Source organism: Ursus arctos, unplaced genomic scaffold (genome assembly GCF_023065955.2).
Source record: "Ursus arctos isolate Adak ecotype North America unplaced genomic scaffold, UrsArc2.0 scaffold_3, whole genome shotgun sequence".
NCBI classification, from domain to species: Eukaryota; Metazoa; Chordata; class Mammalia; order Carnivora; family Ursidae; genus Ursus; species Ursus arctos.
Window position 1 is genome coordinate 53,380,807 of NW_026622985.1, and position 14,507 is coordinate 53,395,313.

At 42.6% G+C, this 14,507-nt stretch overlaps 1 protein-coding gene across 1 annotated transcript in view; it reads right to left on the minus strand.

The window, feature by feature from the left end:
• OSBPL3 (oxysterol binding protein like 3) overlaps positions 1-14,507 on the minus strand; it is a 250,126-nt gene that overhangs the window by 175,551 nt on the left and 60,068 nt on the right. The gene's annotated exons all lie outside the window — the stretch shown is intronic.

The following is a 14,507-nucleotide window of genomic DNA, read 5'->3' on the forward strand; positions in this document are numbered from 1 at the left end:
TCAGCATCCTAAATTAGCTTTCTCCTCAGAGTTGTATTTTAAAGCAAGGACCTGAATGTGTACTCTGGTGGAGATCAATGGTTCTATAGTAAGAGTTTCTGAAGACCCTCTTTGAACTGTTGAATAAATACTTTTTATCTTTGGAGACATGCCCATCATAGTGGGAATTTTTCGGAGCTGGCTGAATGTTCTAAGCTTCCAAAATTCATAAGAGGTAAGCAGATGTTTCTGAAGTGTACATATTTTGATGATAAAGGAAGCTGATAGTAATAGAATGTCACGGTGGGGAACTCCAGAGGCCTCTAGACTCAGACTACCTGGGTTCCTGTCCCGTCATGACCACTTCCTGATTCTGAGGGCGCCTTTCTCTGTTATCTCATTTTCTTCCTGAGAAGTGAAGGCATTGGGCTAGATCATGGGTGACATAGCTTGGCTTATTTGCTGCTACTCGCCTCCCTGCCTCATGCCAGACATCACTATTAAGTCAAGGCCGTCTTTCCTACTGAGTCCAAATAGCGCCTCAGAATGCTTCTCAACACAGTCCTTTAGGAAGCTATTACTGAGGGCACCTGGGGGGTGTCTGCCTTCAGCTCAGGTCATGATCAGGTCATAGGGCTCCTTGCTCAGTGGGGAGCCTGCTTCTCCCTCTCCCTCTGCTGCTCCCCCTGCTTGTGCTCCTTCATTGTCTCTGTCAAATAAATAAAATCATTTAAAAAAAAAAAAAGGAAGCTATTACTGATAGATCAGTATCCACATGATGTAGATGGTACAGAATTACCATGCTGGGGCTATATGAACTTTAAGCCACTGTAAGATTAAGATCTTAAATCATCATATGATTAGGGCTCCAATCATCTAGAATGGTGACTACAAGACAAATGTGAAGAGAAGGAACTATAGTTCATCACCTCATCAATCCCTTTTATGAGGGAGGATGAGAGAGTTCATTCCAGTATCCTGTCTGTAATCATACAGCCTCTGAGTGGTTAGAGGCTGGGTCTCCCACTCTCTTTAAGTGTCCTCTTTATGTCACTGCCACTGTGAATGGGAGGTGGAGGAAACACTCGTCTGAAGCAATGATACAGCCTTCCCCATCCTGTACCCATTCTTCCTTCTCCTTAATCTGGAATATGAATTGAAGCATTTAGTCGCGTAGGAACACCTTGTCAGCATTCTTTCACAAAAGTAATAGTCCTCATGACTAAGGACTACACAAGAATTCACCAATTCCTCTCTTAAATATAGATTGACGGGCTCCTTTGTAAAAGGATCCATTCTTAGCAGGCGCTTGAAGAGATCCAAAGATGAATCAGTGGGTGTTCCTGCCCTCAGTACTTTTACAGGTTCATATATTGGGCAGATCAGAAATGGATATAAATAACTCCGATACAAGCTAAAAAATAGGAAATGTCCTGAGAGGGGTACCAAAAATGTATTTAGAGAAGGGTGAAATTATTTTGGGAATTGGAAGCAAAGAGTCACTTCCTGCATGTCTTTGTTGACATTTTTAACTTTTTGATCACAAATTCTTATTTTGCAATAAATAAGAGTTGCAACGCTGTTAGGCTTCCTGGTTGAGACACAGTTCCTGCTTAGTTTAAGCAGATACCATCAGTACAACTAAAGGTCACAATTCATTCTCACTCTCATAGCACCTTTCATCAGTTATTTGAAATTTCTGGGATGTTCTAGAAGTCTGCTCATCTTTAATGACAACAGTCTAGCCTTCTCTCAAGCATTTGACAGAACCAGTTTTTTAGCACATTATACTGTGGGAGCACAGGCTACTTGTAAGAAAGGAACATAAAAGGAGTGAAGGGACACTAATATCATATATAATGAACCCTGAAACAATATTTCCTTCAGGACTAAACTACCTCGGAAGTCAGGCTGAACATTCCATCACCCTTTAGGGGCTATCTTCATAGCACACAGACATCCTATAGTATTCTTTTTAATTACAGCCCACATGTATGAAGCATTTAGGTAGCAGCCATTGCCGAACTGGGCTGCTAAGATTACTGTCACTCCTGCCACCATCAGGAGGCCGCCTGTTAAACCAGAAAGACTTGGCAGAACTGCCCCGACCACACCCCTCCTGGGGCAAGCCACAGCAGCAAAACATATGCCTCGAATCCTGCTTCTCCTCTATTACCTCATTTCCCAGTTCATGCCTTGCGTGAATGTCTCTGATTGGCACATTCCCAATTACATTCACTAATCCAGCTGCAAGAAGGGCTGGGAAATGTGATTTTCAGCTTTTTAGCCTCAGCAGTAAGGCACGTTAGAAGGAGGTTGGGTTAGAATTTGAGTGAGCCAAGCCACGGCATCCACCATGCCTTTTCCTTCAAAGTTCCAACAAGTGTGTTGGCAGAAAAAAAAAGCTTTATATGTTACATTCTCTTTGATGTGTTTCAGTAGTTATAGAGTAACCCGAAGGCCTAGTCCTCCACCCATCCCCCCTAAATTCCCATCTCAGTCTCCACCAGCGACAGCACTGTAGTCTAAAGCACCATCATTTCTTGCCTATATTATTTGCGTGCTCATTTTATATTCCCTTCTGGATTATAAACCCTTTTCCTTATTCTTCTTGAATGTCTTCCCTTCACATAGCACAGTGTTCCTCACACAAAAGATGTTTTATCACTTGTTTATTGAACAAATACATACACATATATTTCCCAAAACTACAATCTAAATTCATTTAGCAAGGTAGTAAAACTATGTTCTTTTTGCCTGCTAGAATATTTTGGCTTCAGGTAAGAGAAAACCAATTAAAAATCACTTAAACAAGGAGATGTATTATTTCACATAACAGGAAGTCTGCAGATACAGTGACTGCAGTGTGGGTTCATTCAGTAGTTCAAGCATGTCAGCAATAGACCCAGGTTCTTTCTGTCTGCTCTTCCAAATTCATCATAAGGGCTTCCTCCTCAGGCTGGATATGATGTGGATACAGCAGTTACCAACATCATGTTCAGAGGCAGAAAATAATATCCCTTCCTTGAGTCACACTCTATAAGTAAAGAAACCTCTCCCAGGTGATCTTCATGTTTCATTGGCCAGAATTGGGGCACATGCCCATTCACACTTAAAGCAGTTACTAGCCAACTGCCAGCCATGATCAATTTAGAGCACAGGTTCATACCAGAAAAATGAAACGAAACAAAAAGCTGGAGTTCAATTAGCAAATATTATAGACTCTGTTACCTTTCACCAATATCTGCGTCCTTTCACCAAGAGAGAATTATATTCCCCTTCCTCCCATCCACAACCCCATCCTCACCACCCACTAGACTCAGTCTTAGCCATATGACCTACTTGGGCCAATAAAATGACAGTAGAAGCTTTAAGGGCCAGTCCTGGCTTTGCTTTGCTAATATCCCTTCTACCATAGGCATCAGCACTATTGCAGTCAGAGACTGCTCCATCTGCCTGCCTTCCGGGGTGAAAAAGGTAAAGATGCAGGAGTATGAACCCAACTGAACAGAAGTGCACTCTTAGCCCAAATGAGATATAAACTTTTGTGGTTACATCATTGAGGTTTTGGAATTGTTACTATACCATATCTTAACCCATTCCTACTGTTACAGCAGAAAAAAAATGAGAAATAGACATTGAGAAAGCAGCCCAGAGTGTTGCCGTATTTCCTTTCCTTCCTAATAGAAAGGCAAACCCGCCTGAACATAGAAGTGACACGACACACCTGACATCGGTGTGTCAAAGCAGTCCCTTTCACCCTTACCCGGGCAGCTGCCTTCCCAACTCTCCAGTCACCCGCCATGGCATCACCACTCTTCCCTTCACAGGAACTCACGACATTTGTGCAGAATCTTCCCTTCTCTTTGCAATCTCTTCAGATTTGCTATCTATTTTTCATACAGGTGCCTCGCAGGTACATTACTGCTTCTTCGTCAGCCCAGCCACCTCTCAATGGTAACTCAATTCCAGCACAAGTATCCATTCTGGTCTTCCTGCTTCCACTCATATCTCCTGGGCTCAGACATGCTGGCATGCTCTTCTTCGTTTACACTTTCCACCCCTGCCGCCCCCCAACCCCCCCCCCCCCCGCATGCACACACGATTCTACTCTTTGACAAATAGCCCTCAAAGACCCTTACTAGCTGACTTATCCTCTGCAAACTCATAGCTCATTACTTTTAAAAAGATATTCTGTTGCAGGTCCCTGTAAGGCCATACTTATTTCCAATACCTAATGCTAAGTTGGAAATGCATCGATGTGATACCATAATTACTCCTGCCTTCTTACCCAGAAAATACTGACCATAGTTTCACTGTTAAACTTTCACTTATGACTCAGGGTCACTATTTCTTACATTGATTATTGAAGTAATACAATGATGATCCCCAAAATTACTGAGGTCTATAAAAGTATCCACCCTGTTGCAAAGTGACTTCTGATACTTTTGGAGTTCTCATATATTTAAAAAAATAATAAAACAATAATAACAAGGATTTCCTGAGCTTGGACCATGTTACAGGCACTATTCAAAATGTTTAATTCTCATTTAATCCTAAGAGTCCTGTGAGATAGGTACTATTCTCTTCCCCATCGTGGAGAGTGGCAAAAGACAGGGAACACATGAATGCTCCTGGCAGCATTATTCATAATAGCCAAAAAGCAGAAACAACCCAGATGTCTTTCAACTGATGAAGAGATAAACAAAATTTGGTATATCTATCCAATGGAATATTATTTAACCATAAAACGGAGTAAAGTACTGATAATACAGCTAATGTGGTTGAAACTGGAAGAAATCCTATACTAAGTGAAAGGAGCCTTTTATGAAAGGCCATCAAAAGAATTGTAAGATTCCATTTATATGGAATGTCCAGAATAGCTCAATCCATAGAAATCCACAGGGCACAGATCTGTGGTTGTGAGGGGCTAGGGGGAGGGTGGAATGGGGAGGAGCTGCTTGATGAGCATGAGCTTTGACTCTGGAGTGATGGGAATGTTTTGGAAGTAGATAGAGGTGGTTGTTGCACACCGCTGTGAGTATTCCGAATGCCACAGAATTGCTCACTTTAAAATGGTTAGTTTCGGGGTGCCTGGGTGGCACAGCGGTTAAGCGTCTGCCTTCGGCTCAGGGCGTGATCCTGGCGTTGTGGGGTCGAGCCCCACATCAGGCTCCTCTGCTATGAGCCTGCTTCTTCCTCTCCCGCTCCCCCTGCTTGTGTTCCCTCTCTCGCTAGCTGTCTCTCTCTCTGTTCTCTGTCAAATAAATAAAATCTTTAAAATAAATAAATAAATAAATAAATAAATAAATAGATAGATAGATAAATAAATAAATAAAATGGTTAGTTTTTTGTTATGTGAATTTCACCTCAATCAATTATTTAATTTTCTAAGAGTCAGGGGAGATGGAAAAAGGAGTCAACGTTTTAAAAATGCTGCCTCGAGGGACGCCTGGGTGGCTCAATCGATTAAACCTCTGTGTTGTTTTTTTTTTAAAGAGTTTATTCTTATATATATATATATATATATATATACATTTCGTTGTACACGGTTTGAAGGCCGAGTGGATTCCCTATCTCCACTGGTCCCTGCTTCCCCAGGCCATGCTGTGAACACCAAAGGCCATCAGCAACACATTTCCATTTACTGCAGCTGGATCTGCCCTCCCTGCTAATACAGCTGCAGTCAGCTTTTCCTTAGTGAAAACAAATGAGTCACACAAAAGCCAGGACCCTTCTGGAGTTGTCATTCCCAAAGTTGGATAGCAGAGAGCTGCCCCTCGATGCCTGGAGCGGCCAGGTTCTGGGCCGGGTGGGCTCTGCCACAGATGAGAGGAAATGGGGGAAGCATGGACCTCTCAGGAGCATATCTGACCCCAGATCATTTGGCTCCTGGATCTGTCCCGAGCACCCCGAGATCAATCCATTTGCTAAAGAAGTGCACTGAGAGAGTCCAGGGTGTGGCACCGAGTTCCAACTTCTGAAACACCTAGGCTGGATGAGAGACTCACTTCAAAGGAATCTCTGAGAACCACGTATTAGAAATCAAAGCTTCAGCAAATATTTCCCTGAGGACAGTCAGCCTCAGCTTCCTGCATGCTCATTGCTCATTATTCATTTTTATTTCACTTTCTTAGAATGCTTTTTTGCGGCTGTCTAAAATGACATTCTTCTGAAGTTTTGTCCAGGGATGGCCTTCAAGCTTCAGAAAACACTAGTTATATTTCTACAGTACCTACCACTCCAGCATAAAAAAGCTTGGTCTAAGTCTTTGAAATAAAATTGAATTTTCCAAGTAAGTTATGACCTGAGGTTAAGTGCCAATTAATGGTTAAGGAGAGGGGGAAAAATTGTTTCTAATTAATATCAGCCAGTTGGCCCCTACTTCCAGCTCCCTCATGGTTTTCTTAGACTTGTTCTCCATAAAAGGTAAAAAGAGTCTCTCACTTGTTTGATTGCCTTTTCCTGCTTATAATCCAGAAAATTATTTTTTGTATAGCAGACTATATTCTATAGTTATCTCAGCTGGAGTGCTACCACTTAATAATGTAAAAGTCCCAGTGATGTCAAGCACATCTTTTCTTTCTGCTAACAGCTGTTCTTCTGTGTCAAGGACCCCCGAGACCACCGCCATGTTGGAAGATTTGTTAGGAGAATGCACAGGACTCTGCACACAGTCATACGGCTATGGTTTATTCCAGCTAAAGGATACAATGCAAAACTGGCAAAAAGAAAAGGTGTATGGGGTGAAGTCTGGAGGAAGCCAAGCACAAGCTTCTAAGAGTCCTTGCCCCATGGAGTCACACAGGATAAGACATGCTTAATTTCTCCAACAATAAGTGTTGCAACAACCCAATGAAGTGCTGCCAGCTAGGGAGGCTAAGTGTCCAGGGTTTTACCGGGGGCTGGTTCTATAGGCACCCTCTGCCTAGCATATGCTACCAGTCCAGACTCTCAGAAGGCAAGCAGGTGTTCACCATAAGCCACATTGTTTGCACAAACACTCAGGCACAGTGAGCCACTCAGCAGTTAAGAAATTGTGGGAACCTTACCTACATCTAAGTCCCCAGATGCCAGCCAACACTCAATCTTGTGAGCAGACTCTCATGGGATAGTAGTCTGAGGCCTGTCATTGACTCTTCTGCACATCTTCTCTACACTTGAAGTGTGACTTGCCTACCCACAAATGTCTTTAAATTAATGAACTGTATTCTTTGCTTCTCAAGAGTGGGTTGAGCAGATGCATTTCCAAGGATCTCTTTCCTGCCCTGGCTATGCATTCATGGCAGGACCCACATGTCTGCTTTCAGGGAAATGGAGCAACATTTTGCTGGGAAATGTGCATAGTTGGACTGAGGAACCTAGGGTGGAAGCCCTTCTAGGGCTGTTCACAGAATACCCAAGAGATGTTAGTGAGGGAAATCAGATAATTATGAGTCCATGTCTTCACTACCTCTTTTTTTTTTTTTTTTTTAAGAGCTTTACTCTTGGGATGACTGGGTGGCTCAGTCAGTTAAGCGTCTGCCTTCAGCTCAGGTCATAATCTCAGGGTGCTGGGATCGAGTCCTACATCAGGCTCCCTGCTCAGCCGGGAGCCTGCTTCTCCCTCTGCCTCTGCTCGTGCTCTCTCTAACAAATAAATTAAAATCTTTTTTAAAAAAGAAAGGGGGGGAAAAAAGCAGGGACAAGTGGGTGGCTCAGTCAGTTGGGTGTCTACCTTCGACTTGGGTCATGATTCCAGAGTCCTGGGATTGAGTCCTGCATCAGGCTCCTTGCTCAGTGGGGAGCCTGTTTCTCCCTTTGCCTGTTGCTCCCCCTGCTTGTGCTCTCTCTCTCTCTGACAAATAAATAATATCTTTAAAAAAAAAAAAGCAGCCTTACTTTTCAGTGACATATATAATCTTCACATCCATCTTGTCCTGTCTTCTTGTTTGCCATCAGTGTCATTAGTCATCATGAAATATAAATCCAAGTGGTCATGCATTTTTTTTTTGTCTTTCTCTTTTTTAAAGATTTTATTTATTTATTTGACAGAGAGAGAGAGAAAAACACAAGCAGGGGGAGGGGCAGAGGAAGAGGAAGAAGCAGGCTCCCTGCTGAGCAGGGAGCCCAAAGTGGGGCTCAATCCCAGGATCCTGGGATCATGACCTGGGCTGAAGGCAAACACTTAACTGAGTGAGCCACCCAGGCACCCCTGGTCATGCATTTTTTTTTTTTAAGATTTTATTTATTCACTTGAGAGAGAGAGAGACAGCCAGCGAGAGAGGGAACACAAGCAGGGGGAGTGGGAGAGGAAGAAGCAGGCTCCTAGCAGAGGAGCCTGATGCGGGGCTCGATCCCACAACGCTGGGATCACGCCCTGAGCCCAAGGCAGACGCTTAAAGACTGAGCCACCCAGGCGCCCCTGGTCATGCATTTTTAAGCACTTCCCCTTATTTGAATGATAAGCAAGTAAATAAGCCCATTGTTGCCTTTGTTAATGGAAGGAGAAATTACATTTTCAAACAATGTTCACAGTAAGAAATGAAGACCTCATAATGTCAGCAAACATGTAGAGACAGCCCACAGTGTCATGGCAGGGACTTAAGCCAAGTCGGTGTAGAAGGTGTTGCCCCTCGCCTGGGTGGCACAGCAGCTGGGCGTCTGCCTTCGGCTCAGGGCGTGATCCCGGCGTTGTGGGATGGAGCCCCACGTCAGGCTCCTCCGCTATGAGCCTGCTTCTTCCTCTCCCACTGCCCCTGCTTGTGTTCCCTCTCTTGCTGGCTGTCTCTATCTCTGTTAAATAAATAAAATCTTTAAAAAAAAAAAAAAGAAAAGAAAAGAAAAAGAAGATGTTGCCCCTGGTTTAGGAAGAAGATGATCACTAGAGATCATATGGAGCCTTTCCTTCAAAGTAGTTGTGGGTTTGATTCATTTTCCCAAGTATGATGATGGATTTGTGTTGTTCAAGCTGTAGGATGGGAGTGGCAAGAATAGAATGTTCTTCACTCTGCAATGAAAAATCAGTATCTTGGCTTTGCAAGGTGCCTTCAATTCCCAAACGAGTGGACCATTGCTACAGATTGAATCATGTCCCTGAAAATTCATATGTTGAAGTCCTAAACCCCAGTATTGTGGCCTTATTTGGAGATAGGATCTTTACCAAGTTAAAATAAAGTCATTATGATGAGTCCTAATCCAATATGATCAGTGTCCTTATAAAAAAAGGGAAATTTGAACACAGATACACACACACACAGAGAATGGCATGTGAAAATCAAGGCAGAGATTGGGGTGATGTGCCTCCAAGGAATGGCAGAGATTGCCAGTAAACTGCCAGAAGCTAGGAGAAAGATATGACACAGCTGCTCCTTCACAGTTCTCAGCAGGGACCAACCCTGCTGACAAATTGATCTCAGACTTTGGCCTGCAGAACCGTGAGACAATAAATATCTGTTGTTTAAGCCACTGTGTTTGTGGTACTTTGTTACAGTAGCTCTAGCAAACTAATAGGACCAGGCATTCAATTCAACAAAGGTGTGCAGAGCCCTGAAAAGGCAGAGAAGGGGATTAGGTGCTGTTGGGGAGCTCACAGTCTGGCAGGAGAGGCAGACAGACACAGCACCCACTGGCTGGCACCCCTGTGAACTCCCAACTTGGTTATGTCTGGTTTTCAGAAGGATCCCTCTCTCACTGAAAAGGTAGTCTATAAATAGCTTATACCATAAGGTTTAACTAAAAAAAAAAAAAAAAAAACACTTAGTAAGAATAATCATCAAAATTGCTTGAGGTTCTAATCCATGAATAATATGAATGACCACAAATGCTTCCTGAGGCTTTCCACCCCGGTAACATCTCATTTCATCTCACAGAAACTCTGCAAGATAGATCCCGATGCATCCTTGTTGCTTAGACTAGGAAACTGGAGTTCAGATGCGTTACCTCTTACTTACTCCGGATTCCACGTTTTGCACGTGGCAGTACCCAGAATGCCGCCAACAAACTTAACTCCTGACAGTGTTTCAACACAGGTGGTCTGTGGCCCCCACATCAGAATCACATCTGTCACTTGGAAAGACGAAGAGCTGGGGTCCCAGTCCCAAAATTACTGACTTAATTAATCTTGCTCCTGAGAAATCTTGTTTGTTAACACAAATTCTCCTGGTGATGCTGATTGACAGGCTCTATTAATACAGCCAATGAAGTCCGCTGCCTTTGAAGAGCCTCTCTGCACTTAGCCTGTTAGAATCAATGGAGTAGCTTTTAAAACTCCCAGCCTCCCCTCCCCACCTGAATCAGAGTCCCCACTAGTGGATCTAGGGAATCATTTCTAAATACACCGCAGGTGATTTGAATGGACAGCCTCCGTTGAGAACTGCCAGTGGGGCGTCCATGCTTTTAATTCAAAATGTTGGACTCTGTCTTAAAAAATAAAAGGCAAATCTAAACAACAGCCAAACAAACTTTTAATAGCTACAACTTTAAGCCATCCAAGGGTAGAAGGAGGATTCCGATGGAGGAAGGAGGATCGTGAAATCAGTGGGCACCAGAGCGGGAAGTGGACAGAAGTCAAAGAGGGAACTACTAATAGATTAAAAGGCCTAAGAGTGAAAGAGGGAAAAAAAATCAGGACAAGATGTTCTGACTTCACAATTATTCTTAAATTGACTTCTGGAAATGCTGTTCAATATCCAAAATGTACAGGACAGCCACTACAGCAGAGAATTATCTGGTCCAAAATTATGTGGTCAATAGTGCTGAGGTTGAGAAACCTTGGTTTAAACACTAGTTCTATCATGGCCTTGAGCTTAACCCCTCTGAACATCACTCAATCTTTCCCTATGAAAAATGGGGAGAATAAAACCTATGGCACAGTAGTAATACCTAAAACTTAAGAAAAGCCTACTATGGGCCAAGCACAGGAAGCCAAGATAAAGAAGTTGACGTTCAGAGAGGTTGGTGACCAGGTAAGTTGCATGGCTAGTGAGTGAATGAGCAGGATCAAACACTATCTTTCCATCAAGGTGCCTCCAAGCATCCAGCTTGGGCATAGGGCTCCCTCGACTATTCAGCTGTATCCCATAGCTTCTTCCCTGAGAACTGATCAGAATACCGTACATCCATTGGCAAAAATTTGTTCATCTGGATAAAGCTGAGGTGTCAAAAAAAAAAAAAAGAAAAGAGAAGAAAAGAAGGGAAAAGAAAAGAAAAGAAAAGAAAAGAAAAGAAAAGAAAAGAAAAGAAAAGAAAAGGAAGTTGTAGCCAGGAGCCAAGAATGCCCAAATATCTCCAGAGGGTTGTGATGCATTGCCATCAGTGGATAATAGTATTACTGGATGTAAACAGACAAACAATCTAACGTCACTTTTCCAGGAACAAAAATCCTGACTCTACCTTTTCAGAATCTTAGGGTGTTTAAAATTTCCAACACCATGCCCTTTACTGCTGCCAAACCAATAGCTAAAGTGCTTTAGCTGGAAGCTTCCTACCCAAATGGGTTTCTCTGACAGAAAATGATGGCTCCATAAACATAAGTACCAAAGGTCTTGTCTTTTTCTTTGGTGGATATATATTTCCACTGCTTTTCTGTCCGCAAACCTGCAACACTTATTTTTTATCCTGAAAAGGATTTTGTGAACATGTTACAAATTCTAATTTATTTATTTTAAAGATTTTATTTGAGAGCGAGAGAGAAATTGAGAGAGAACATCAGCAGCAGAAGCAGAGGGAGAAGCAGACTCCCCACTGAGCAGGGAGCCCAATGTAGGACTCGATCCCAGAACCCGAGATCATGACCTGAGCCGAAGGCAGCCCCTTAAGACTGACTGAGCCACCCAGGCGCCCCTCAAAATTCTAATTTAGATATCAGATACGGCTCTAATTCTGGATATATTACCCAATTTTCCTGGGTTTAGGAATCCAGATTTATAGAAAATAACATTATCAGTTGTAAGTAATAATACCAGCCAATTATTACATGTATATGATATCCTATGTGCTTGACATGTACTGTTATTCCCATTTTACAGTTGAGGAAACAGACTTCGTTTCCTGGCAATGGCTTGCCTAGTCACAGAGATAGGAAATGACAAAGTGAGCATTTAAAACTGGGGCTCTCTGAATCTGAAGCCTGACATCATGCTCCTACCCACCCCCCCGCCCCCCCCCCGCACAATGACAAGTGTGAGGCAAACACAGTGACCTACCATGACAGCTTCAAAGAAGAAAAGGAAATTCCAGAACTAGGGTTAGTCATATGATCTTTAGGATGGGATTTTGGCTACTTTGCAGGAAGCAAAGGGTGGTTAGTAAGAGAAGTAGGGAAGGGGCTCCTGGGTGGCTCTATCGGTTAAGCATCTGGCTTGATTTTGGCTCAGGTCATCATCTCAGGGTCATGAGACTGAGCCCCGTGTAGGACTCCACACTCAGCTGGGAGTCTGCTTGAGATTTTCTCTCTCCCTCTCCTGCTGCCCCTCTCCCTGTGCACATGCTCTTTCTCTCTCTCAAATAAATAAAATCTTAGAAAAAAAAATCATTTCCAATCCTTGTACCCATTTCTTGAAAACCCTTCAAGTTGCCCTAATTCACAGCACATATTACACTTTTCAAGCTACTCTGGGATCTCCGATACGCTCCATTACAAAACTTTCTCAAGCCCCAGCCTCACTCCTCTGGTTGCTGGCAGGCCTCAGTCCTTTGCCACACTGGCCTCCTTGCAAGGTTGCTTCAGGACATGGCAGCTGGCTTTCCCCAGGGTAAGTGATCTAAGAGAGTGAGAGACAGTGTGTCCAAGGCAGAAACCAAATCCTTTTCTAACCTAATCTTGGAAGTGACATCTCATCACTTCTGTCCTATTCTGTTCATTAGGAGAGAATCAATAAGTCTAGCCACACTCGGGGACAAGAGATGACACAGGGACAGGAATGCTAGTAGGCAGGGATCATCAGGGGCCCTCAGAGACTGCCTGCCTTATTCTTTCAAGTTATCATACAGTATTCCAAAGTTTGGACAGACTATGATTTTTTAAAACTATCAGCCACGATTTCTCATTTATTTTCTTGAATTTTCTTTTCACTTCCTGCTTTTTGTTTGATTGGTTCTACTTTTTTCTCCAGTCTTTGGAACTTCTCCATTGTATTTGTGTTGACTGGTTGATATTTCTGTCAGGATCTGTATCTTACTACCTACCCAACCCTGAGAGTAAGACAAGACTCTCAGAATGCTTCTACTCCCCACCTACGTCTTTATTTTCTTAATATTACTCTCTTGGTCTAGATCTGAGCTGTCCCATATGGTCACACTAGACACACGGAGCTATTGAGCACTTAAAATATGGCTGGTCTGAGCGGAGATGCACTTTTGGTATAAAATGCACGCTGGATTTCATGACTCGGTACGGAAAAAAAGTGAGATACATTGTTAGTAATTTTTATACCGATTATATTTTGATTATATTTCTGATTCTGGTGTGCAGTAAGGGTTGAGAACCACTACCAGTTTTAAAATACACAACAGTGGAAGAGGAAGAGGAAATGAGAAGTGCTTATCAATAGCAAACATACCTGCATTATCTGAAAATCAAAACAAACTAGTGAATACACATTCACTCTTTTAAAAACAGACCTTAAAAAAACACAGCACAATAGATCCATAGACATGTTGGTTGGTTAGAGCTTTGTGCTTAGGAAGAGAAAGTATGAGGAATCTGCAATGGCTTTTTAAAATGATTTAGTATTAAATTCCGAACCATAGCAAATACTAGCTAGCCTAAGCCTGGCGTCTATTGGCTTTAACTATGACTTTGATCACAAGATTTTAAAACCTAAAGAAAACAAATATTTTTTTATGGTGTCTCCTCCTCTCTGTCCTATCGATGGGTGCTGCTAGGAGACTGAGAACATTAGGGATGAAATGTTTTGTAGCCCAAAGACCAAGTGCTAATAAAGCCTAACTCTGATCCAGCTTTCAGAACATGCTTAGACAAACAGAGCCCAAAGACCAAGTGCTAATAAAGCCTAACTCTGATCCAGCTTTCAGAACATGCTTAGACAAACAGAGCCCAAAGACCAAGTGCTAATAAAGCCTAACTCTGATCCAGCTTTCAGAACATGCTTAGACAAACAGAAAAAAAAAAAAAAGACTCAAATTTCCAAGTAATTGCAACTATTTTGGAGGGAGGGAACAGTGGAAGAGAGGTTCTATAGTATCTCTAACCATCAAAGGGGATTTAATAAATAGTCACTTGTTTTTGTGCTAAAAGCTTGCCCAAACTAAGTGATACCCCTTAGAGATGACACAAGGGTCTTAGATATTTTGCTGGAAACCAGCACTCAGTTCTACAATGAGCTAGAGACTCAACCACCTGCAGGACTGAGACAAATAATCAAACACAAATGACACACTGGTAATGAAATGCAGCAGGAGTTAATTAAACCTTGAATATTGATCACTGTGCTTTTCATGGTGGCCTTTCTACTTGACCATTTGTCCTTGAATTCCAATAGCTGCTTTCCAATTTACTGCAAATACGTGAGACCTGGTTTTGCAGT